The sequence below is a fragment of the Bos mutus genome, chromosome 10 (genome assembly GCF_027580195.1).
Source record: "Bos mutus isolate GX-2022 chromosome 10, NWIPB_WYAK_1.1, whole genome shotgun sequence".
NCBI lineage: Eukaryota > Metazoa > Chordata > Mammalia > Artiodactyla > Bovidae > Bos > Bos mutus.
In genome coordinates, this window is record NC_091626.1 from 16,153,998 (window position 1) to 16,177,010 (window position 23,013).

Consider the following 23,013-nt stretch of genomic DNA (forward strand, 5'->3'; position numbering starts at 1 on the left):
AGGGACTTCAAAAATGAAATTCCCCTTCAAACTGAAGGACAAGCAGACTGAATGTTTGCTGGCTCACTCACTGACTTGGCAAATATTTAGAGGGCCCAGACCATGGGCTGGGAGAACGACAAAAGGCTTGGGCTAGTAGGGGAGAAAGACAGAAGAATGGGACTGTCACAATTCAGCATGGCCGACGTTATGAACAGGAGCTAGAGGGAGAGACTTCCCAGAGGCAGAATATTTCAATGGATTTTGAAGGATGAACAGGAGTTTTCTGGCTGAAGATGGCAGAAGGGCCGGACAATGCTAAGAGGAGGAGGAAGGCTCAGGGTCAGGAGAGGGGTGTGGTGAGTTTGGGGACCAAGAAGTGAGAGAGGAGCAGAGAGTGTAGATGTGGGGAAGGGAAGGAGATGTGGCTGGAGAGGTGTATGGAGGCTAGGTAGGGATGGGGAAGAGCCTTAAGTACCAAGCTCAGTGTTGGATTCTTTTGAAATCCAGAGAAGCTGCAGGAGATTGGAAGGCACAGTAATAAGACACAAGTTCGGCAGAGAAGACTCTGTCCTGGTTCCTTTGGGACCCCAGGAGGCTGTCCTGGTACCCTGTCGCTTTGCAGGAGTCATGTGTCCTGGTCTCCCAAGCAAACTTGGTAGGGAAACCGTAGCTGCTTCTGCCTGTAGCTGAGCAGAAGTTGGTCTCAGCACAGTGGTGAGCACTGAAGAGCTCACAGGATTGAAGGCAGGACTAGAGGCAGGACTGGAGGAAGACAGCAGAGGAGGGACCGATCCATTCACCTAGAATGAAGCCACTTGATTGGGAGATGTTTGCAAAGGTGTTTTGAGGGACACATGAGATATTAACACTGCAGGTGGCTCAAGGAGACGCTGCCACTCTCTCTGAGATACCATGCCAGTGTGGAGTGCATGCCTGTCCTGGTTAGCTTAGAGGTGGAAGCCTTATATTGCAAGGTCAAGGCCACCAGTTCAGGCCACTTCCCTATGAAAGGTGATCAGAAATCTCACAAGTCCATGAGTTGTGTGCAAGAAGAAAGTGGATTCTTAGCTCGGCTTTGCCATCAGCCAGTGACTTCACTGCAGATGACTCACTCCATCCGAACTGGATTTTTTTTTTTATGGTAAATGGATTTTCCTCAGAAACCCCTATACCCAAGCATCTGATCTGTTTCCAAGTCCAGCTGATTTGGCCACCACAAATGTGTATCCTTTCCCTTGGTTGAGGCCACTGTCATATCTCACTTGGGAACTCTCAGAGTCCCTGACCTGTCAGTCCTTCCAGTCCTGTCTTCTTGTTCTCTAGGCTCTGCATCTAGTGTGTGAAGAGCTGGACAGTAGCCATTTAGGCTTTGGAAGCCATACGAATCTATATTGCATATTCTTCTCTGGTGGAAACAATACAAATATCTATCAACTGATGCTGCTGCTGCTGCTAAGTCGCTTCAGTTGTGTCCGACTCTGTGTGACCCCATAGACGGCAGCCCACCAGGCTCCCCCGTCCCTGGGATTCTCCAGGCAAGAACACTGGAGTGGGTTGCCATTGCCTTCTCCAATGCATGAAAATGAAAAGTGAAAGTGAAGTCGCTCAGTTGTGTCCAACTCTTAGTGACCCCATGGACTGTAGCCCACCAGGCTCCTCCATCCATGGGATTTTCCAGGCAAGAGTACTGGAGTGGGGTGCCATTGCCTTCTCCAATCAACTGATGAGTGGATCAACAAAATATGGTATATCCATTCAATAGAATATTATTTAGCCACAAAAAGCAATGAGATCCTGATTCATGCTGTGACATGGTAGAACCTTGAAAACATTGTGGTTAGTGAAAGAAGCCAGACATAAATGGCCAGATATTATAGATTCCATTTACATGAAATCCCCAGAGCAGGCAAAGCCATAGAGACAGAAAGTAGGGCTGGAGGTGAGTGGGGGAATGAGGTGTGTTAGCTTATTCAAAAGGAAGAGGATTTCTTTTTGAAGAGATGAAAATGTTCTAAAATTTATAGCAGTCATGGTTGGACAACTCTGTGAGTATGCTAAAAGACATCGAATTGCATACTTGAAATGAGTGAATTATACGTCAAGTATGTGAATTATATCTCAATCAAGTTGTAGTAAAAAACTATCATAAAGAAAAAAAAGTTTACAGGCCATTAAAAAAAAAAAGCTGTGGATTAGATCTGATCCATGGGCAGGGGTGTATTGATCTGTGAGCTTTATGGTGCTACCAACATAAATGGTCTGAAAATTCAGAACTGGTTTTGTCCCTCCCCTTCCAGGAACTCTTCTATGGCTCCCCATCACCCACCGGGTAAAGAACAAATTCTCTGGCTCTCACTCATGGCCTCCACACTCTGTTCCCAGAGAGATAAAAGTGTGGCTTTCCATCCCTCTCACACTATAACCACATAGATGAGTTTTCATACCCACTGAAACTAACCTTTGACTTGGTTTCTGCTGTTCCCTTTGCCTTCAGTAATTTGGAAAGTTCTTATTCATCTCTCAGACTCTCACCCAGGTATCCCTCCGTTCCGTGGATCTTTCCCCAGTCTCCCTGGGAGAATGGATTGCTACTGTGGGGTGTACTGTCTTATATTATACATATTTGATTAAATATGTGCTTCCCTTCATAAGACTGTGAGCTCCTTGGCAGCGTTGAAACAGGAGCCATGACTTTTCTTCTTGGCCCAACCAGTGCTCAGCACAAGTGCCTGGCATGCAATTGACATTCAGTTAACTGCTTTTTTGAACTGAAGCCCTTTAAGAAGCAGGCTAGCTCAACTCTATGAGAGAAATGTAGCAAAATCATACTGCAGAAAAGGCTCCTAGAGGCTCTCCTGTAGCCTAAGTCCTCAATTTTTCATGATAAAACCAAGGCCCAGAGAAGGGCAGTTACTGGCCTAGGGCCACACAGCAACTAGAGTCTGAGTCTCCACCCCACCTTGGGCCTCTAGTGAACACATCTTTGTGTCTTTCTACAATCCCTTCCAACGTTCGTACTGAGGAAATTGGGGTGGTTTGCCACAATCAGGTTTTCTCGCCATCTCCTTGGCTAAGCTGAGCCAAACCTCCCATGGCCAGCAGCCCACTTCTCTCTTCCCTCTCACTTCAGCCACTCCCAAGCTCCCAAGAAGGGTCAGCCACCTCCGGAGTGGCCCAGGGAGTTGGCTAGCACCTCCTGGCGGCATCACTGGCTGTCAGAACAGAGAGCAGGGCCCAGCCTCTGATGCAGCTGGAGCTGGAGCTTGGACCCCGGCTTGGATTTGGATCCCACAGTTTGATTTATTGCATCAGGTACTTGTTCTGCACGTTTTTCCAATGCCCGGGGACGCCCCAGGCCAACTGCTGTTTTCTCTTTCTTTCTGTGTGTGTGTGTGTGTCTGAGAGACAGACAGAAAAAGATGGGTGTATTTCTGAGCCACATGCAAGATTAAGGTCCTTCCAGGCAGCTAAAGAATGCAAGATTCCAGAATTTCACTAAGGCTTATTCCTCCCACACAGGTGCACATATGGCCAACTTCGGCCTCCATAGTTGGCCGCTGGGCCCCTACTGTGTGCCAGGCACTCAGCTCTTTTCGGCCTCATGATAGCTCCAGGCAGTAGCAGGGATTGCTCTTGTGTTAAAGAGGAGGCTTGGAGAGATTACACAGTGTGCTTAAGGCTCCTGGTTAACAATGATGGCCCTGGACCTAGACTCTAGCCTTTGTTTCTACCACACTAACACTCACACTCTCTCTCCTTTAGGAATGGCCGCCTTCGCCTGTGCACTGGGCTTCAGTGATAATAAACACGTGGTCCCCATCTTCCTAAAGCTTCATTCATATCTGTCTGGTGCCATGTGACTGTCAGTCTTGTGGACAGCTTTACTAAAACTGAGCAAATGCCAAGCTTGTTTCTTGGCCCACTTTTATGTTCCCTATTTATTCTCTGACTTTTGAGCTTAGAGATCAGCTGTCTCAATGTCTCTCATTTAGCAGAGGAAGAAATCAAGGAGCTGGAGGTCAAGCAACATCTCAAGATCAGCTAGCTAGTTGATGACTGAGCTGGGATGGGAGTCCTTATCTCAGCTCAAGCTCTTTCTGTCCTCCTGATTTGCTTTCTTGTGACAGGCTCTCTTCCTCCATGGAAACTTATTGGACCATATCCAATCCTATCTCCTTGGCTGTGGGAAGTTCTATGTGTTAAGTCGCTTCAGTTGTGTTCAACTCTTTGTGACCTATGGACTGTAGCTCAGCAGGCTCCTCAGTCTATGGCGTTTCCAGGCAAGAATACTGGAGTGGGTTGACACCCCCTTCTTCAGGGGATGTTCCCAACCCAGGGATTGAATCCACATCTTCTGTGCCTCCTGCATTGCAGGCAGGTTCTTTACCACTACACCACCTGGGAAGCCCTTCATTCCCCTTTGACTATGAGAGTGGTCTTCCTCATCTCAGGCTGTGTTTATATGTTTGTGATGCTCTCATGTCCCCATGGGTGGAGATCACACGCCAGATCAGTAACCAGGAAATGCAGATTCTGTTCCTGGTTTCCAAGCTGCTGGCTTTCAGAAACCTCGAGTTCTTGCCCATGTCTTCCCTGGCATGGACGTAAGGACAGATTTGGAAGGGGCCTTAGACTCGCTCTGTCCAGACTTCCTCATCTTACAAACAAGACTTTTCTGGTAGATGTAATGAACGCACGCATATACAGAGATCAGAGTCCTATCTTAGACTAGAAATGGCTGCCTCTGCCGCAGGTTGTGGTTGCAGTTTTGAGGAATTGTTTGCTTCATCCTGTGTGTCCCACACGGAAGAATGAGAACTGCCAGTGAATCTCATGAACAGGGAGGCAGATGGCAGCTCAGAGGAGGAAGCACATCCCAATGCCTAATGTTTTCTGAATTGTGAGATTATCGGAGACCGGTAGTGAGCTCCCTGTGGCAGGAGATGGTCAAGCAGAGGTTATGTAAGCCCCTTAAGGGAATGTGGAGCTGGGATCACACTGAAGGGGGCTCAGTGGCTTCAGTGCCTGACCCAAAGGGCCCATGACTCCCCGGGACCCAAGACTCCTGCCTTTCTATCTGGGAGAGTGGAGGAACGGGAAGGGGCAGGGCTTCCATGATAGAAAAACCCTTCTGCCTAAGGAGGTCTCACTGTTGGCTGACAACCCATGATTTTGTGGGATGTTTTCTGAAATGTAGGTCTGGGCCTTCTAATTTAATTTTCACTCCCAAGGGGGTGTCTAATTAGATGAAAGGCCATCACACTTAAGAGGATGTTCCAGAACCTCCTTCTGGGGAAATGAGCCCAGGAAATGGTCGAGGAGTGTCCCAGACACTCAGCTGGAACTGATGGGGAAGATGAAAGCACAGGAAAGTCTGTTGTCCAATTCTGGGCAGACGCCTGGACATCTCCAAGGACCAGAGTCTATGGACCTCAGTCTTCAGGGGTTTGTGCAGAGTGGGGTCCACAGAAGTCTCTTCCAGTGGGAGAAGCAGATCTGATTGCCTCTCTCAGCCCTGCCTCTCACTAGCTGTTTCCCTGGGTAAGTCACGTGGCATCTGCATGGGTGTTTGTGTCAGCATCATGCGAGGATGGCTCCCCTCCCTCTCGGGCTGTGAGCACCGCCCCAAAGCAGGTAGATGATGTTCCTAACACAAAGCTGGGGGAGGAAGTGGTTTGAATCCCACATCTTGATTTACTGAGTGGGGTAGTCAGTCTTCGAAGTTTCTTCCTCAGCTCGGGGCCAGCCCAGACCGAATGTGGTTTCCTCTCGGTGTGTATGCACGTGTGCTTGCAAGTGTGCGGGCAAGTGTGCGTGTGTCAGAGCGACTCGCCTTTCATGGACCTGGGGTTCATGGCCACCTGAGGAGCCCAGGACTCCCTCTCAGACCTGCCCAACATGCCAAGACGTTTTGGGACCCAGATAGACACTCATAGACCTGGGCAAGTACCTGGTGAGTGTTAATATGGTGCGCCTCTTGTAAAGGTGGGGGTGGGGGTGGGCGGGGGGGCTTAACCCTGGGAAAAATCATATAGTGATGTGGGTCATAGAACATAAAGCAAAATTCAGTGAGCAATAGAGTTCCCTTCATTCTGATTTTGTCTCCTACGGATTCTGTTTGTTTTAATTTTTAATTGGAGGATAATTGCTTTACAGTATTGTGTTAGCTTCTGCTGTACATCAACATGAAACAGCCACGGGCGTACATATGTCCCCTCCCTCCCACCGCCCTCCAGGTTTGAGCTCCCTGAGTCATACAGCAAATTCCACTGGCTATTTTATATATGGTAATGCATTTGTCTCAATGTTACTCTTTCAATTCATTCCTCCCTCTCTTTCCCCCATTTGTCCCACAGGTTCATAAATCTTCGATGCCTGGCCTTACCTCTATGTTAGAATATGGTATAAGTTTGGATTTGGTTTAACACCAAATCAGCTAATTAGTTACTCTCTTTAACTCTATGTCTCTCAGAGAGCACTTTCACTTCCAGACCATCTACCCCCAGAAAGCTTTGAGAAGCCCCTGAGAGCCACAGCTCCAAAAGGATTATTCTTCAGAAGTGGGGAGGCTTGAGATCTAGCTGTGGTTCTCTCTGCAACCTGCCATTAACAACCCTCTTGAACTTGCTGGGTCTCAGTTTCCCACTTCTGCTTGGAGAACAGCCGTGCCTACCTCATCCTACCTCATGGGTTGGTATGAGGCTCAAGGGGATGGAAGGGTTGTGAAATGCAATGTCAACCCATTCCAACTGATTCTTACATGAATAAATTCCATGATGACTTGGGTGCAGAGTCTGTGCAATTGTCATAGTAGGCTCTGGGACCCAAAGGTAGCAGGACCTACCCTCTGCCACCATGAGCTCACAGACTATTCTTATTTCTAGAAGCGGACTTCAAGACTGTGAGCCTTTTGTGCCCACATGGCATAGTGTCTGCTTGCCTATGAATTTTTGGTAAGGGAGTTCTTAACATGCTTGTCCCTTTCCCTACCCCACACAATCGCTCTGCAGGAGAGAAGGAGGGGGCCAGCTAACACCCTCTGTCCAGATGGCAGTTGGAGTCAATGAAGCTCAGAGGAGTGAGTGATTCACCAGGACCGAGTAGCAAGACGGCAGCTGATGGGAGATCAGGGCTCCTGCCTGCCCTTTTTAAAAAATCATATCAAGATTTAATGTACATATACTCTTTTTTTAAAAAAATACCTATGTTCCTAACATGTGGGACATACAGTATAAAGATTTCATACTGGATAAATGATGCTCATTAAGCCAAAAGAGAGAAAAAGGAGGACTTTGCCTTGCTTCAGCTACATTATTTGAAATACAAATATGCAGATTTTGTTACTGGGAAAAATCTGAACTGTTTATCAGGAACTTCAACTGAATCTAGAATTTTCCACACCTTAATTATAAAGAAAGCACAACAATAACAAAACTCAGAAAAACTGGACTAAAACTTCCTTAGCTCCTGAGACAGGACTGTTTCACATTGTGTCAAGAGAGACGACGTCCAGCAGGAGATTGAATGGCTGTGTCTCACTTTCACAGGTCACCCACTTGCCAAGTTGTGATACTATAAAAGAGTGACTGGGAGGTGACCAAACTGTGGAGACTCAGAGGGTGTGTGCAGCAGGAGCGTCATACATGCAGATCACAGAGCTCATCGCTTTCCCAGGAATGAGTTGCAAGGCAGAAAGACCAGGGATGCTCAGAGCTTGAGTGCCCCGGGCAGTTGCTGTGTCCCTGGCATGACTGGGCTGCCACTGGAATCTCATCACCTGCCAGGACTCGGGAGGAAGTAGGGAGGACATCTTGGGTGGGATGGCAGGGGCAGCGGGGCCTTCCAAGCCTCTGTGGACAAAGCCTGGAGGGGCCAGCACTAGGGAGGACCTCTGTGTGGTCTTAGGCCTGTGCAAGGCCCTGCCCTTGCATAGGAAGAGATGATCCTCATTCCTGGCTTTCTCCAAAGACTGTCTCCTTGAGTTCTTCCACAGCGGTCATCAACTGGAGACCTGGGGGCCTTGTGTGGGCTGCAGACAGGTTTTATTTGATTGAATTGTTTTCAATAACTGCAATAGCAGTCAGCATTGAAACACTGATTTCAAATCAAAACTCTGGGCCTTTTCTGAGAACGTGGGCCATCTGGCCACCCAGGAGCCCAGCCCTGTGTGGCCACTATTGCTGGGGCCAGTTGAGTCCCTGCTGCCCTTTAGCACATGTCCCTGGGTTCCCACCCAGCCAGCCTCCCTCATTTTCATCACCTGCCTGGCATGGGTCCTGGGACCCATCCCCAAGTTTGTATTTTATTGATGGTGAAGCCGGAGACCTGCCTTAAAAGATGTAGAAACAGAAACTCTGAGAGTCCTCCCCATCCCAGCCCTTTTGAGCAGCTTCAGGTTTCTGTGGGCCAGAAAGAGCTGGGCCAACAGAAGAGGAGGTGACGGTGGCCCTCACTCCACCTCCACCGTGGAATGTGCCCCTCCCCACCCCCAACAGCCATTGCATTTTCCAGATTAAAGATTCCAGGCAGGCTGGGGCTTATTTCCCACTCAGTGTCTGCGACGTATTTTCTCCTTCAAGTCATTACAGGTTCGAGATCTCCAGCAACCCCGGGTCTTGAAGGCGGGGCTGTCTTTTCTGACAGCCCCGGGGTGCTCAGACACCAAGCTTCCTCTGTTCCCTTTCCATTCGCCCCGCTCTAGCCTTTGGTCTGGGTGCAGCCTGTCAGCATTAAGTAAGCACTTCTTGTGGTTCGCTTATAACAATTCTTCAGATCTTGGGAGCCGGGCTGTGGGGCTCTGCATATGTATAGATCTCATTTTCACACAACAGGCTGCTTAGCATATGGGGACCCAGACCAGCCTCCAACATTTAGCTCTGAGTTAAGACGTGGGAAACTAGGTGGCTTTTAACCAGCCCATATTGCTGCCAGTGCTCAACCTTAGGGAATTTTCACAGGGAAAAGGAAAAAAAAAAAAGACACAAAAAACCAACAACAACAACACACACCACACACACATATAAAATCAACAAAACCACAGTTTTCCTTGCTCCCCCAAACCAGATGGCAGATGGTATGGAACCAATAAAACACAGATTCAAGCGTTTGTTTATTTAAGTTTGAAAGTAATATGGCTTTGTGGTCCGAAACACCAACCTTCCAACCAAAGAAATGACGGATTACAGTCCAACCTCAGGGTGGCAGTTGGAGGAGAGGTTTCTGGGGAGGCAATGGAAGGAGGGGCCAGGGACAACTCATGGCAGGACCCCAAGCCTCATGGCCCATTTGCCTTGTTGGGTGAAGGTCTAGGAAGTCTTCCTGAGCCCCGAGATGCTTGGTTTTTCTGGTTGGTCTTTGGTTGAGATTCAGTCCAAAAGGCAGCTAGCCATATGAGGAATGTTTCTGCGTCATTTCTGAAACAGCTGTGGGAGATGTCATTCTGGGCCACCAATGCAAAAGTCCATGAGAAAAAGGCCCGAGTTCTTGAGTGAAGGCTCTCATTCTTGATGCTTTGGGTTTGTTATATCAGTGGAGGGGAGCTTTGTGAGGCAATGTGGTTCCCCTTTCACTTTGGCTTCCGAGAGACCCAGATCTCAATTACATGCTCAGTTGAAAAACCTCATTCATTATTAGAAATAACATCTACATTCATTGAAGATACTTTTGGTTATGAGTGGCAGAAATCCAACCTCAACTACTTTAAATAAAAAGATAATTTATCAGGTCAAGTAAGTTGAGATGACTTCAGAGAGGGCTGGATTCAGGAGCTGGATTCAAGGATCCCTTTCAGATAGGCTTCTTCCACAAGGCAGCCCCAAACTATCCCAAACTTATATTCTATGAGCTTAGCAACCCCAGAAGAAAGAGAATCTTTCCCACCACCTCTGGCAGCAAAGTCCTATTGGAGATTCTGATTGGTCCTGCTTGGTGTGTATGCCCATTTTTGAACCATTTACAGTGGCCAGAGGCTTGAGGTACTCTGATTGGTCAAATCTGGACCAAATGACACTCCCATAGGTGGGAAAAGGAGCCCCACCCTAAGGAGATGTGGGGAACAGCTATGCAAGCAGATGTCTACTTCAGCCTGGGATTCCCACATAGCTTTCTTTCCCTCTCCCCTAACTCACTGTATGTCACTCTTTTAATGGTGTTAGTAAATGTATGTTCTACGTGGTTAGTAGTCCTAAGAGTTATTGAAAGGGGAATGAATGAATGAACAAGTAAAAGACTGAGCATACTCTAAGCTGTAGAGTTCCTTGGCAAACTTGAATTGCCATTCACTGAGAAAGCCAGAGCCAGAGGGAGCTGTGGAGCTCAGACTGTTTATACCACTTGGCCTGCAGATGAGATCACAGAGACCCAGACAGAGGCTGCTTTGCCCAAAGCCTACTAGCAAACCATCTGCAAAGTCTGGAACCCAGAACCTGACTTCAGGCCCAGGGCTCTACCTGTTCCCTGTCTGACTGTGTGACTCTCATTTTTCTAAGCCTCTCTCTCACTCTCCCCAGGCCTAGCCCCGTTTTCACTCTCCAAGCCCTTGTTCTGAAGTCTTGCTATGAGTTGGCTGGCAAAAATTTCCTGCCAATGCATTGACTGATTAGAGTGAAACTGAATTTCCCCCAGATTACTTGGGACTTCCAGATCCCAAAGCATGTGTCTTTAAGAGCCATCTATCAGTTTGTTAACCACTGAGTAGCAGAGTAGATCAAAGGTAGTAACTTAAAACAACACAAACATTTATCATCTCACAGTTTTCATGGATCAGGAGACCAGGAATAGCTTAGCTGGGTCTTCTGTGTCAGATCCCACAGGTTCACAGTCAAGGTCTTGGCTGGATTGCATTCTCATTGGGAGGCTCAGCTGGGATGGATCCAATCTAAGCTCACTCAGGTTGTGGCTGAATTCATTCCTTGAGGCTGTATGACCAAGGACCTTGCTTTTTGCTGGCTGGGAGCTGGAGGCTGTCCTAGAGCTGCCCACCTTCAGTTCCTCGCTATGTGTCTTCCAAAACATGGCTGCTGCCTTCATCAAGCAGGCAAGGAGGATCTCTCATTCTAGGATGTCAGCACAGAGTTTTCTATAAAGCAACATCATCGTGAAATTGGCAGCCCTTTACTCATGCTGGATAATGTAACCAAATCAAGGGGGTAACACCACATCACCTTTATCCTGGCCTGTTGGTTCGCAGCAAGTCACGAGTTCTGCCAGGGATAGGGGTTATTAGGGTGATATTAAGGACTTCCTTCACAATTTCTCACACCTGGGTGAATTATCCAGCATGTACCTGTCTCTATGTAACAGGAAGCCCCTGTTCCATGACGGGCAGCATGCTGGTCTCTGTAAACAGCCAAGTGGGGATGATGAGCCTAAGAGCACAAATGGCCTTATAATAAGGTAAATGCCCAAGGCTGTGTGTTTGAAGGATCCAGGAGTCACAGAGATTCAGAATACCTCCTTTGTCTGGGAGGGCAGGGCAGGGGGCTCAGATGGGCTTTCCAAAGGAGTTGATACTGGCACTGCTTTGATGTATGTCTAGGAAATTGACAGGAAGAAGAAACAGTTGGCAGAAAAGGCCAAGACATAGAGGCAGAGGGCAAGGGGCATTTCGGGAGCTACAAGTAATCTGGTAGGACTGAAGGAAACACACTGGGGTATTGAGGGCGAGGCCGAATCACTAAGGGACTTAGAAGACAGCTTTAGAAGTGTGTCTTCCTTCTGCGGTCCATGGAGAGCCACCATGAGGCCACTAGAGGGGGGCTGGGGGCAGAGGCATGATGAGCTTTGGGCTGCAGGGAGAGCAGGAGCCCAAGTAGAGAAGGGGCTGTGAACGGGGGACAAGCCTGGCTTGTCTCTACTAAAAAGGCGCCCCCTGCTCCCTGCCCTCCCCCACAAAAGCTCTGGGAAAGGCAAACCTTCTTCGAGCCATTTCAGGCAGGCAGGCTGTCAGAATGATGAGTTCTGCAACCTAGAAGCTGAACGAAAGAAGAAAAAAGTCCCAACAAGCCCCATTTCAGTGCCCTTGACCTTGCAGTAGAGCTCTAAGTGCAAAATCTGTCATCTATTAATCTGTTAGAAGTTGACAAAAGGGACTTTGATCAGAGGTTGTTTTTTCCCCCCTTCTTAAGTTTCCTGATGACACATAATAGCCCATTTCAGCCCGGGGGCCGGAAGCACGGCCATCATTCTTTTGCTCACTTCAACCCCAGCAGCCTCCCCGCCCTGTGGCTTTTTCCCTGCCTCTATATTAATTGGCCTGTAAGTGGTTACATGTGTTTCTTTTTATGTGTCAGTTGGAGTCTGTTATTTGAACTTCACAGCTATTTGGGAACGCAGGAGTGATGCTCCAGGCCCCAGTGCCAAGTCACACTCGCTCCCACCTCCAATCTTTGTCTTCTATCCCTGAGGCCTGGGGGCCTGGGGGCCTTCCATCCTCACCCCCACTCCCACCCCATCTCACTCCTCCGAGTTAGGTCCCGTACTTTGCAGTCCAGCTCTTGGAACCGTGGAAGTTCACAGGCAGGAGAAACCTTCAGAGCCGTGCACTGTAGCTTCTGGTTTTAAAGGAGTTGAAGACTGGGTGGGATGGGGAGAGGGGCAGAGGATGTTTTTTAATGAAAATAACATTTGTTGAGACTCTATTATGTACAAGTTTCTTATGTATTCTCTCATTTCATTTTCAGAATAACTCAGGGGGATCACATGGCCATTTTTTTCATATGGGGAAACTGAGTCTCTGGGAATCCAAGGAGAGAGGACTCTAGAGACGACTTGCCCTGGACTGTATCCTGCCTCTGACACCAGCTGTGTGGTCTTTGGCCAGTGGGTTCTCTTCTCGGTGTCTCAGGTCAACATCAACAATGAGTCTAGTAATAGTACTTACTTCCAAGGGTTGTTGTGAGGATTAAATAGATTTCATGTTTTTAAGGGTTTACAACCACGCCTAGTAGACAAAAAGCACCTAATAAATGCCAGCAGCTGTGGCTGCAGTTCTGTGAGGCAGGGTAACACAGTGGTTTAGAACACTGATTCTGGAGTGAGGCGTCCTTGGTTTGAATCTCAGCTACCCCAGCTCATGTGAACTTGAGTGAGCTGCTTATTTTCTTAGTGGCTGCTCCCCAATCTACAAGTGAGGGTATTCCTAATGGTTGGGGTTCCCTCAATGAAGTGGTTAGTTCCCATGTGATTACCTTGTAGTGAATTTCACCAACTGATAAGCCCTATTCAACCCCACAAGAGGTTTTCATCTGATCTTTAGTGACCTAAATACATTTTTTGGACTTCAAAAAAATATTTAATATCAGAGAGATTAGAAGATACTCCATATCCAAAGCCAAAATCAGAATGTAAAAAGAAACGGTGGAAGATCAAACCAAACAGACCTCTTGAAAATGAAAATTAAAAGACCAAAAAAAAAAGTTTTAAATAACACAATATTTTGAACATGAGGTTAACAGTGAGAAAGTAAAGCAAAAGAATAAATAGACTGAAAATAGGAAAGAGAAGAAAATTGCAGGATCCATCCAGGATAGTAAGGATCCAAATAGTAGGAGTCCCCAAAAGAGGAAAAAAAAAAAAAAGGATAAAACACAAAGGAGGCCGTATTCAAGGAAATAATACAAAAATAAAATTCCCAGAACTGAAATCATGGGTCTCCTTGTCTGAATCCTCCTCATGCTCAATACCCACATCAAAGCATATTATTGTGAAATTTTAGAAAACCAGGGCTAAAGGGAATATTGAAAACTTTCAGAAAGGAAAAAATGATAACTAAACCAATATACGTATAAAGGATCAGGATATGGGATGACATTGGATTTCTCAACAACTGTCTTTGAAGATGATTTACACCCTAGGATTCTATACCCAGCCAAACTATTAATCAAGTGTGGGCTTTCCAGTAGAAGCACTGAAAACCAGAAGCAAAAAAGCAATGTCTTCAAAATTTTGAAACGTGATTTGCAATGCAGAGTCCATACTCAACCACACCACGCTCCAGCAGAGGCTGTTAAGACATTGCTAAAAATGCAAATTCCCCCCAAATTTGCCATCCATTTCCCTGTCTCACAATGCTACTGGAGGGGGTGTTTTGCTAAAATGAAGAAGTCCACTGAGAAAGAGGCAGATGTGGGTCCCATGAAATAGGTGATCCAATGGCAGAGCAAGAGAAGGGATTCCTAAGATGATGTGGAGAGATGCCAGGATTGCCACTGTGGCCCAGACACAGGGCTCCATCTCTTCCCCTCACCTTAGTGTGACTGGTGCTGTGTATCCTGACAGCTGACTGACCCTCATTCAAGGCCCATTTGGCTTCCCCAGGTACCCCTCTCCTCCACTGCAGTTCCTGGGCCAGCCTCCTCCCTTTCCCCCGCTCCGGGCAATTGAGACTTGGAGCCCTCTGTGCCCCACAGGATTGAGGAAGACTCTGGTTCTGCCATCTGTGATCTCAGTTTGAATGCTCCACCCCAGTTGTCTCATCTCCTAAACATAATAATAATAGCACCAATGCCACAAGATCACTGTGAGGATGAAATGAGTGAATGTTTGCCCTGAGGATGAAATGAGTGAATGTTTGCCCAGCACTTAGAATGGCATTTAACCTGTAGTCACACATTATTGGTACTTGATAAATAGAACACATTATGTAGTGACGTGAAGGTAAGCTTCTAGCAGGTTGGAAACACATCAGTTCAAACTTCAATCACAGCCGAGGTGAATTCACCAGCTCCCTCTTCTCCTATAAAGCCAGACACTCCCAAACATATTATTCCAGAGGCATCTCAACTTGTGATGCTAATACAAGTCTGACCACATCAGTTCCTGCTGAACATGCTTTAGTGGCTCCTCATTGCTCTGAGGAAGGAGTTGGAGTCCTCTCCCGAGTCAGCTGGGCTTGCTCTCCTGTCCTCTCCAGCATCACCTCGATCCAACCCTCCCTTCCTGCCCATCCTCCACGCCAATGACTTCCTCCATTCAGCCCTTCAGGAACTGTGTCCTCTTGTGTCTGGACCTTAGCCAGTTTCTACTTGCTCCTTGAATCTCAGCTGGGTCATCATTTCTGCAGAGAAGCCTTACCTGGACCCAAAGGTGACCAGTGACACATTCTTATGGCCCCGGATAGGTTCAGTTCTTGCACTCAGCATGACCTCTGCAATTGTTTTTGTCATTCACTCATTCAACACATGCTTATGAAGTGCTTACTTATATGCCAGGCACTGTTCCCGGCCTTGATGATACAGCAAGAGGCGAATAGACAGAAACCCCTGCCTTTGGTGGGGCGAGTGTGTTATCTAGTGATTATTGGATGTCTTCACCTTACTAACCATCAGCTCCATGGTTAATGCATACCTGTCAAAAAACAGGCTTTAAATAAATATTTGCTGATAAAGAAGCCACAGGAACAATGCCTCCTTCCCCTAGAGAGTGAAGACGGGACTGGGGCCACCACCCTCCTCCTATTAAGCCTGTAAAGCCTCCTAGCAGGCAGGAAGGAAGCGGAGGTGCTGACAAGCAGTTTCTCAAACAGTTTAGCGAGAGGATAAAAGAAGAAATGAGAAGCCCCACCTAGATGGAAGGTCACTGCGGTTTCCTAGGCCACGTCCCTCCCCCAGCTTCCCCTCTTCACCCGCTGTTCATCTGGTCTTGCTGGTGGCCAGGCCAGCCTTCCAGATGAGCTGGGGCTGAAGGGGTAGCCTGCTGAGGCGGGTGGGGGGCTGGGGAGACGTTGGTGAATGGGTAACTGTGACTAATCCGGAGAAACAGTTTTGGCCCAGCGGTTCACCCCAGGCTTGTTTGTGTCTAATTTCCTGGGGGCAAATGGGCCCCTTATTTTCACTTTGAGGTTTAGGGTTTCCCCTAGAGCTGGTGGAGGAGGGGGGTCTGTGGAGACAGTCCAGGATGTTTTGCATAAGTGCGGAAAGTCTTGGAGTTGGAAGTTAAAGATGAGGTCGAAGTGAAGGGGTGAAGGTGAGCCAGATAGGGGGCACTCAGCTGAGCCTTCCTCTGAGGAGCTTGGCGTAAGCCTCGTGCTCCCAATTGTTTCTTCCCAGGTCATTCTGCAATAGAAATTTAACAGTAACACCAAAGGAGGCAGCAGGATTTGGCTTCCCCCCCTACCCCGCCACGGGAAAGTTGAGGAGGAGAATAAGAATTAGGATGCACAGAGCCCTAAATAGGCTCCTTCTTTTGTACCCAGGCCAGGCATGGAGTGTGGCATAGAGTGTGCCTTTCACAAATGCTTTATTGGTGAGCTAGGGGAACTGGGCATCTCAAAGCACGTCTCCCAGGTTTTGTGCCCACCCAGCTCTCCCACTTCTGCCCTGTAAATGGTGGACTTTGCTCCTTCAGGTGTCCACTCTGTGCTGGGTTCCAGCACTACAGACATAAAGGAGATCATCTCTGTGCCTTTGTCTTTGAGAAAGTCCCTTCATGTCCCTGACCCTCTTTTTACCTAGATATAAGTTTCCTCTGCCCATCTCAGAGGGTCATGAGGCTCACACGGGGCAGTGCTCTGCCCATGACAAAGGGCTGCAGCATGGGTGGTTAAACAGCAGAACCTTCTTAAACAATTAACCACTTTGTCAGATTGCTGGAGGCTCTCCATGCCCCTCAGCAAGCACTGTGCCCCTACCCAGAACACACCAAACCCTTGAAGCTAGAAGGTTCTCTCTGATTTTCCCAGGCACATCTGTTCCCATCAGTGGATTTTGTGTGCTTATCAGCTGTTATTTGTGTTTGTTCTCTACCTGTTCCTATCACTTTAATTAAACAGCTCAATTATTATTCTATAATGAAATATGAGTGCGTAAAAGTAGAGTTTGTTTCTTCATAAGCTAAGTTGAGTGCTTGAAAGAGAATCAATGCATGTGATAGCTCAACAACTTTCTGGTGAATTAGTTGTAAGTGATACAACTTCAAAGGTTAGAGGGGGGAGAAAACCCTGTAAAACTGAATTTTTTGACATTCCGTTTTATGTTCTCACTCCACTTGAAGCGAAAGAGACTATAAAACGTCAATGATACCTTGTGGGTGTGGTTTGCTTGGGAAAGATAACAAAGGGTTTAAATCAGAGAACCCAAAGGATTCCCCACTTTCTAGGGCTGTTTAGGCCAAGTGACCCTCATCAAGCCAGCTTTCATCAGATTCAAAACAGCTTGTCCTGTACATTTAATGACTCTCCATGAGCTGAAAGGGGAGAGTGTCGGGGCTGACTCAAGCCACGTCATTAGCTGCTCAGAGCTGAGAGAGGCTTCATGGTCATTGGGCCCAGGTTCTTCCTGCGGTGGGCATGTCCACCACAGCCTCACTGCCAAGTGGCTATCCGTGCTCTCTATGAACGTTCTCAGGGACTCACCACCACTTAGACCAGAGCCTGGCTCATTTTGAATTGTATTCTGGTAAGCATGTTTGATGGAGAAGGCAATGGCAACCCACTCCAGTACTCTCGCCTGGAAAATCCCATGGAAGGAGGAGCCTGGTAGGCTGCAGTCCATGGGACACGACTGAGCGACTTCACTTTCACTTTCCACTTTCATGCATTGGAGAAGGAAATGGCAACCCACTCCAGTGTTTTTGCCTGGAGAATCCCAGGGACGGGGTGCCTGGTGGGCTTCTGTGTATGGGGTCACACAGAGTCGGACATGACTGAGGTGACTTAGCAGCAGCAGCAAGCATGCTTGACATCTTTTTATCTCTTCTTTTGGCACTTCTTGAAGAGCTCTCCTTTGCCTACAAGTGAAAAAGCTCCTTTATTCCCATCTAGGTAGCAGCAGCAGCAGCAGTTAAGAAAGCAGGTCCAGAAAGCAGCTAACACTCTAGTATGAATTAGTGTCAGAAAATCTCCAGGAATTGTTTTCCCACCAGAAGCAGGGTCTTCTTATCCCTTCTGATTATTCTTTATTCTTGCCTTGGGTCTTTCTACCTCTCCAACCCCTGTTTCTGAAAGACTGACCCTTTGTGCCATTTCTGCAGATTTCTGGCAAGATTCTGCCTGACTCCTGTTTCAAGTATATAGGGGAAAATATTGTACTCTGGATCAAGACAGAGTCTAATCCTGAGGGCCCTTTCTACCTCTGAGAGCTTAGACTGTGTACTCAAACTTTTCTGAAAGCTGTGGTTTTCTCATTTGTATAATGGGAAGTAAAATAGCTTATTATGATGGTTCTCTTATTTAACAGTTTTTTTCTAGTACTTACACTATGCCATGCACTCTGCTGCTAGGTGCTGGGAATACAGGACTGGGGGAACCAGAGATCTACTGGAACAGCTATAGGAATGAAGCTTTGCCGGGTGATTGATGGGCTGAGATAGGAGTTGGAAAACATTTTCTGTGTAGGGCCAGATAGTAAATATTTTAGGCTTTACTCTGCCTTTTAGCACAAAAGCCAAGCAGCATAAACAATACATAAACAAGTGGAGGTGGACACATTCCAACGAAACTTCACAGAAACTGGCCGCGGGCCAACTTTGACCTGCAGGCAGTAGTTTGCCTACTTCTGGGCTAAAAAGTCAATGCCTTTGGATGGGAGGCCAGTTTTAGATCACTCCAAAGACAGCGCCTTCCAACTTGTCTGCTTGTGGATTCAACTTTGAATGTAGGGAGTTCTTCTGGAGGGCCTCCAAAGACCTTTCTTTCCTTCCACAAAAGTTTTCTGTCTTTTGCTTCTATGGAGCTGGGTGGATTAGATCACAAGCTGGCTTATTTAGTTTTGCAACATGCTTCCCTAACAGGGAAGTGTGAATTCAATAGGATTCAGTAGTCCCTTTCAAGAGATTCAACAGGCATGCCAGAGGCAACCACCCCTGTGCTTCTGGGCTGGGAGGGCAAAGGCCCTTCTCTCTATACTTCAGTTTATCTCTCTGAAAGTGAGAGTTGGACTAGTGGTCTCCCAAACTTGAACACTCACTGAAGGATGCACGGTGCTTATTAAAATACAGATTCCGAGCGCCCTACTTTGGCTCCACTGTCTCAAATTCCAGAGATGGCTTGGGGCTCTGGGTTGCTCTCATGTGTCTCAGTCGACTGTTGAGGGGACACCCTGAGGAGCAGAGAACTTGGTCTCTGGTAGCTCTGACATTCAGTGGATGTCAACAGAGTCGAGGGAGGCTGTTTGTCTTCTCTGGGCTGAGCTGGGCTGTGGTGGGACAGAGAATGGCGGTGGTGAGGATCGTTATCTTGTCTGCAAGGACGTGGCAGGATGTGGTTGACCTGAACTTCCTGAGAATGGGGGAACCAGAGAACACGGGGAGAGATTCACACCCGGGCAGGAGGCTCAGCCCACAGGCCTCAAGTGTGCTCAGCAGGCATTGGGAAATGAGACCTTGGCCCTCTCTCCTGTGTCTGATCTTGGCAGATCATCCCGCCTCTCAAAGCCTCAGTCCTCTCATGTGTAAAATGGGGTGGCGAAGGGTCCTTGCAAGGACACCCTGAGGAACAGTAACATTTATAAAACCTCTCTCTCAATTAGAGGTAGAAAATTCTCTCAGTGAAATGAGTGTCCCCCTGAAATTAATCAAAGCCAAGGTGAGGAGCCTGCTTCAGGGGCTGAGTTTTACTGTTTGACTGTAGAATGGGATGCTGATGCACTTAGGCTCCTCTACCCGCTTCCTCAGGACTCCTGAAGGCTGGATGAGATTAAGAGATTATTCCAGGATACTGCACTGGAAGTATCCTGGTGCAGTCTGGGACTGTGGCAAAAATGTTCATGACCTTCCTTTTTAGGCAGGGATGTGTCTGACTAAAAATGTCTTTGCTTTCCATTTGTTCTTTTTTAGACAGAGGGACTAAAACAACAGGATCTCTGAAAGGCATCCTTGTCAAAATACAACCTGCTTCCCTTCATTTATTTCCCTCTGAGTTTATTGGTGGATTGAGAACGTCACTGGATGCCAACTGTGTGGCTAGTCTTGTACTAGGTATAGGAAGAGAGGGGTCTCTAACTATGAGAGACTCACCATCCAGTTTGGAAGATAACACATGTGAAATAGCACTTGCATGATAATCCTGATGATGCTGGAAACGATGGGCAGAATGAAGATGATGATGGTGCTGATCATCCCTCACACATGTGAGCCGTGGTGCAGTCACAAAGCATACTTACTTCCATCATCTTATTTCATATTCAAAACTCTCCCAAAAAATCCATCTTCAGGGATGAACAAACTGAAGTAATAACTTCTCTGAGATCAGATAAGAAGGAGATAGCTGAGTTGGATTCTACTTTCTGTCTTTTGGCTCCAAGAGTGCCATTGTTCCCAAGATATCCTGACTTTCTTCAAGTTGTAACATAACATTGCAAAATGCACGTCATTAGATGAAACTTGAGTAACTGCTACAGGGGACATGAATATGACAAGAGCTCAGAGAGCAAGTAGGTCATGAGGTGGTGGGACTCTAGTGATCAGAAGAGGCTTAGAAGAGAAAGGGACAGTTCAGTGGGACCCAGGAGGATGCCCAGTATTTGGATAAGTGAGCAGTAGAGATGGGAGATGGGGTGGCATTCTTAGCAAGAGGAAATGTGTAGGCAAGAAAAGAAAGAAGAAAGTTCAAGGTGTGTCAAGAAACAACAGACCCTCATTTGACCAGAAGGGGGGCACATACAATAAATCTGCTGGAGTAGAGAAGCTAGGGATGGTTTCTTCCAAAGTCCTGGAGCGTTTCCCTTCATTTTGCCGTAGATGAGAGGCCCACTCATTGTCTCTCTGACATCACTGTCCCCTTCAACCCCAAGTCCGTTTGTAATCAAATCAAGGAGTAATCAAATCAAAGGACTGTCTGCAGTTTTAGTCTAAAGACAAAGCCTGCCACTTCCGACTTTTTTCTTTTAAAGATGTCAGAGTGCTGCTGAAACAGGAACAGGATTGAGGCAACAGTAGCTCTGACTCACAAAGAGCACATCAATGGAGCGGCAGTGATAAGGGGCTGGCAGTCATTGTGTGTGTGAGCACAGTTCTGACACTCTGAGGCCTGGAGGCCCCTCTGGGCAGCCTCGTTGTGGAAAGAAGCCTGTGGCTTTCAGAAACAGGATGACTCACCACATAGGCAGGGTTTGGGGGACAGAGATAGAGTCTTGGTCTGCTGGGAGTGTCAGCCAGGAGCCCAGGCCTAGGGCTCTGGGTCGCTGCACATTTCAGGTCTCCAGCGAGCTGGGATTCATCTGTTCCTCCAAGTATTCAAGCATCCATGCATCAGTGATGCACCTGTCTGTCCATCCAACAAACACTATGAGCACACACTTTGTGCAGGCCCTGTGCTAGGTGCAAAGTGATATAGTGGTGACCAAGATACACACAGTTCCTACCTTTCTGAGGCTTACAGTATAGTGAGGGAGAGAAGAAACAGTTACATGGGTAAATGAATCGCTACTGCGACGAATGCCAGGAAGGGAAACACAGAGTGTACTGAGAGGGCGCGTCATAGGAGAGCTGACCTGTTCTGGGGAAGCCAGTCAATGAAAGCAGGGGCAGATGCTGGAAGATAGGTTAGACTAATACTGTACAAACAGCCTGTTAGTATCAGCTCTCCCACCATTAGGGACCTTAAGAGTGTAGAACTCACTCTCGCTTTTTCAAACTCTTTCTTTCTCCCCTTCCTCTTCCCTCCCTCTCCCTGCCCGCCCCGCACCCCCTACACACACACACACACACACACACACACAAAGAACCGATGATCAGTTGATGGAACAGTCATATACTTTTGATTCTAATAGACTTGGGTTCAAATCCCATATTCTCAACTTCCTATCTCTGTGGTTTTGAATAAATTGCTTGCTTTCTGATCCCCAGTGTCTTCCACTATAAAGTAGGGAAAATAATGGCCTTCAAGAGCTAGTTTAGAGTACATAGGTTGAAGGAATTTCCATCAACTTTCTAGCCTAGAGTAGACCCTCAGCAAGTAAGCTTAGTCAGATTTTTAATCTGCTGTCACCTTTGTGTGTGCGTGTGTGCTAAGTCACTTCAGTCGTGTCCGATTCCTTGCGACCCTATAGACTGTAGCCTGCCAGGCTCCTCTGTCCATGGGATTCTCCAGGCAAGAATACTGGAGTGGGTTGCCATGTCCTCCTCCAGGGGATCTTCCTGACTCAGGGATTAAACCTGCGTCTCCTGCAGCAATTGTATGCAAATCTCACAGTAGGTTTTTCCTCCAGAGATGGTCAGAGCTCCAGTCCTTTTGTCTGAACTGGCTGGTGGAGTTCTAGAACATACCTATCTTTGAAGAAAGTCTGAATTTGATGATCTCTGAAGTTCCCTGTTGCCCCAGGCTTTTAAAATTCTAGAAAGCCTTCATAAAAAAGCAAAACCCCAGGCCAGGAGCAGTACACCCAGGTTCTAGTCCTGATTCTGCCACTGATAGCCATGGTATCTCTCTTGCCTATGTGAATTCTCAGTTTCCCCATCTGTCCAATGATGGTGTTGGACTCAAGAATCCTTCCTAGTTGACAGTCTAAGATTTTGTGATTCTCCAGGAGGCAAGGTCCTGGCAGATCCAATCATGGCATCAGTAGAGTTTTACTTCCCCCCTTGTCCTTCCCCAACCGTGCTCTTTCTACTGTCTGGCTCCAGGTGCCAGAGCTCTCACCTGCCCAGGTTCCTCCAGAAGGGTAAGGAGCAGGACCAGCCAATATCTCAGTCAATATCGGCCAATATTACAACACTGTGATCCATGGGCATTAATGTGCTTTCCTTCCCGTGAGGAATGTGTCTTTGGAGAGATAAACATGGGGAGGGTAATGCTTGCCTCTATTAAGTCCATCAGTAATAGGGAACACCAGGGCTTGAGATGGGGAAACGTATGGCTTCATTTCATATCACACCCAAGAGGGGCTACTTATTCTATGCAGAGGTAGGGTACCAATACTTAGGCTAGGCAGAGACAAGAGACCTGGGAGTCCGAGACGGGAGAGCTCTAAGATGTATCCTGCCTTGTGAACTTTTCCCAGTGGAGAGGAGCAGCATCAGCTGAGGTTGAGGCCTCTCTGTTTTAAGGTCTGGCTTCCAGGAACCAGCACTGTGGACCATGTCTAGCTGCATCTTCTC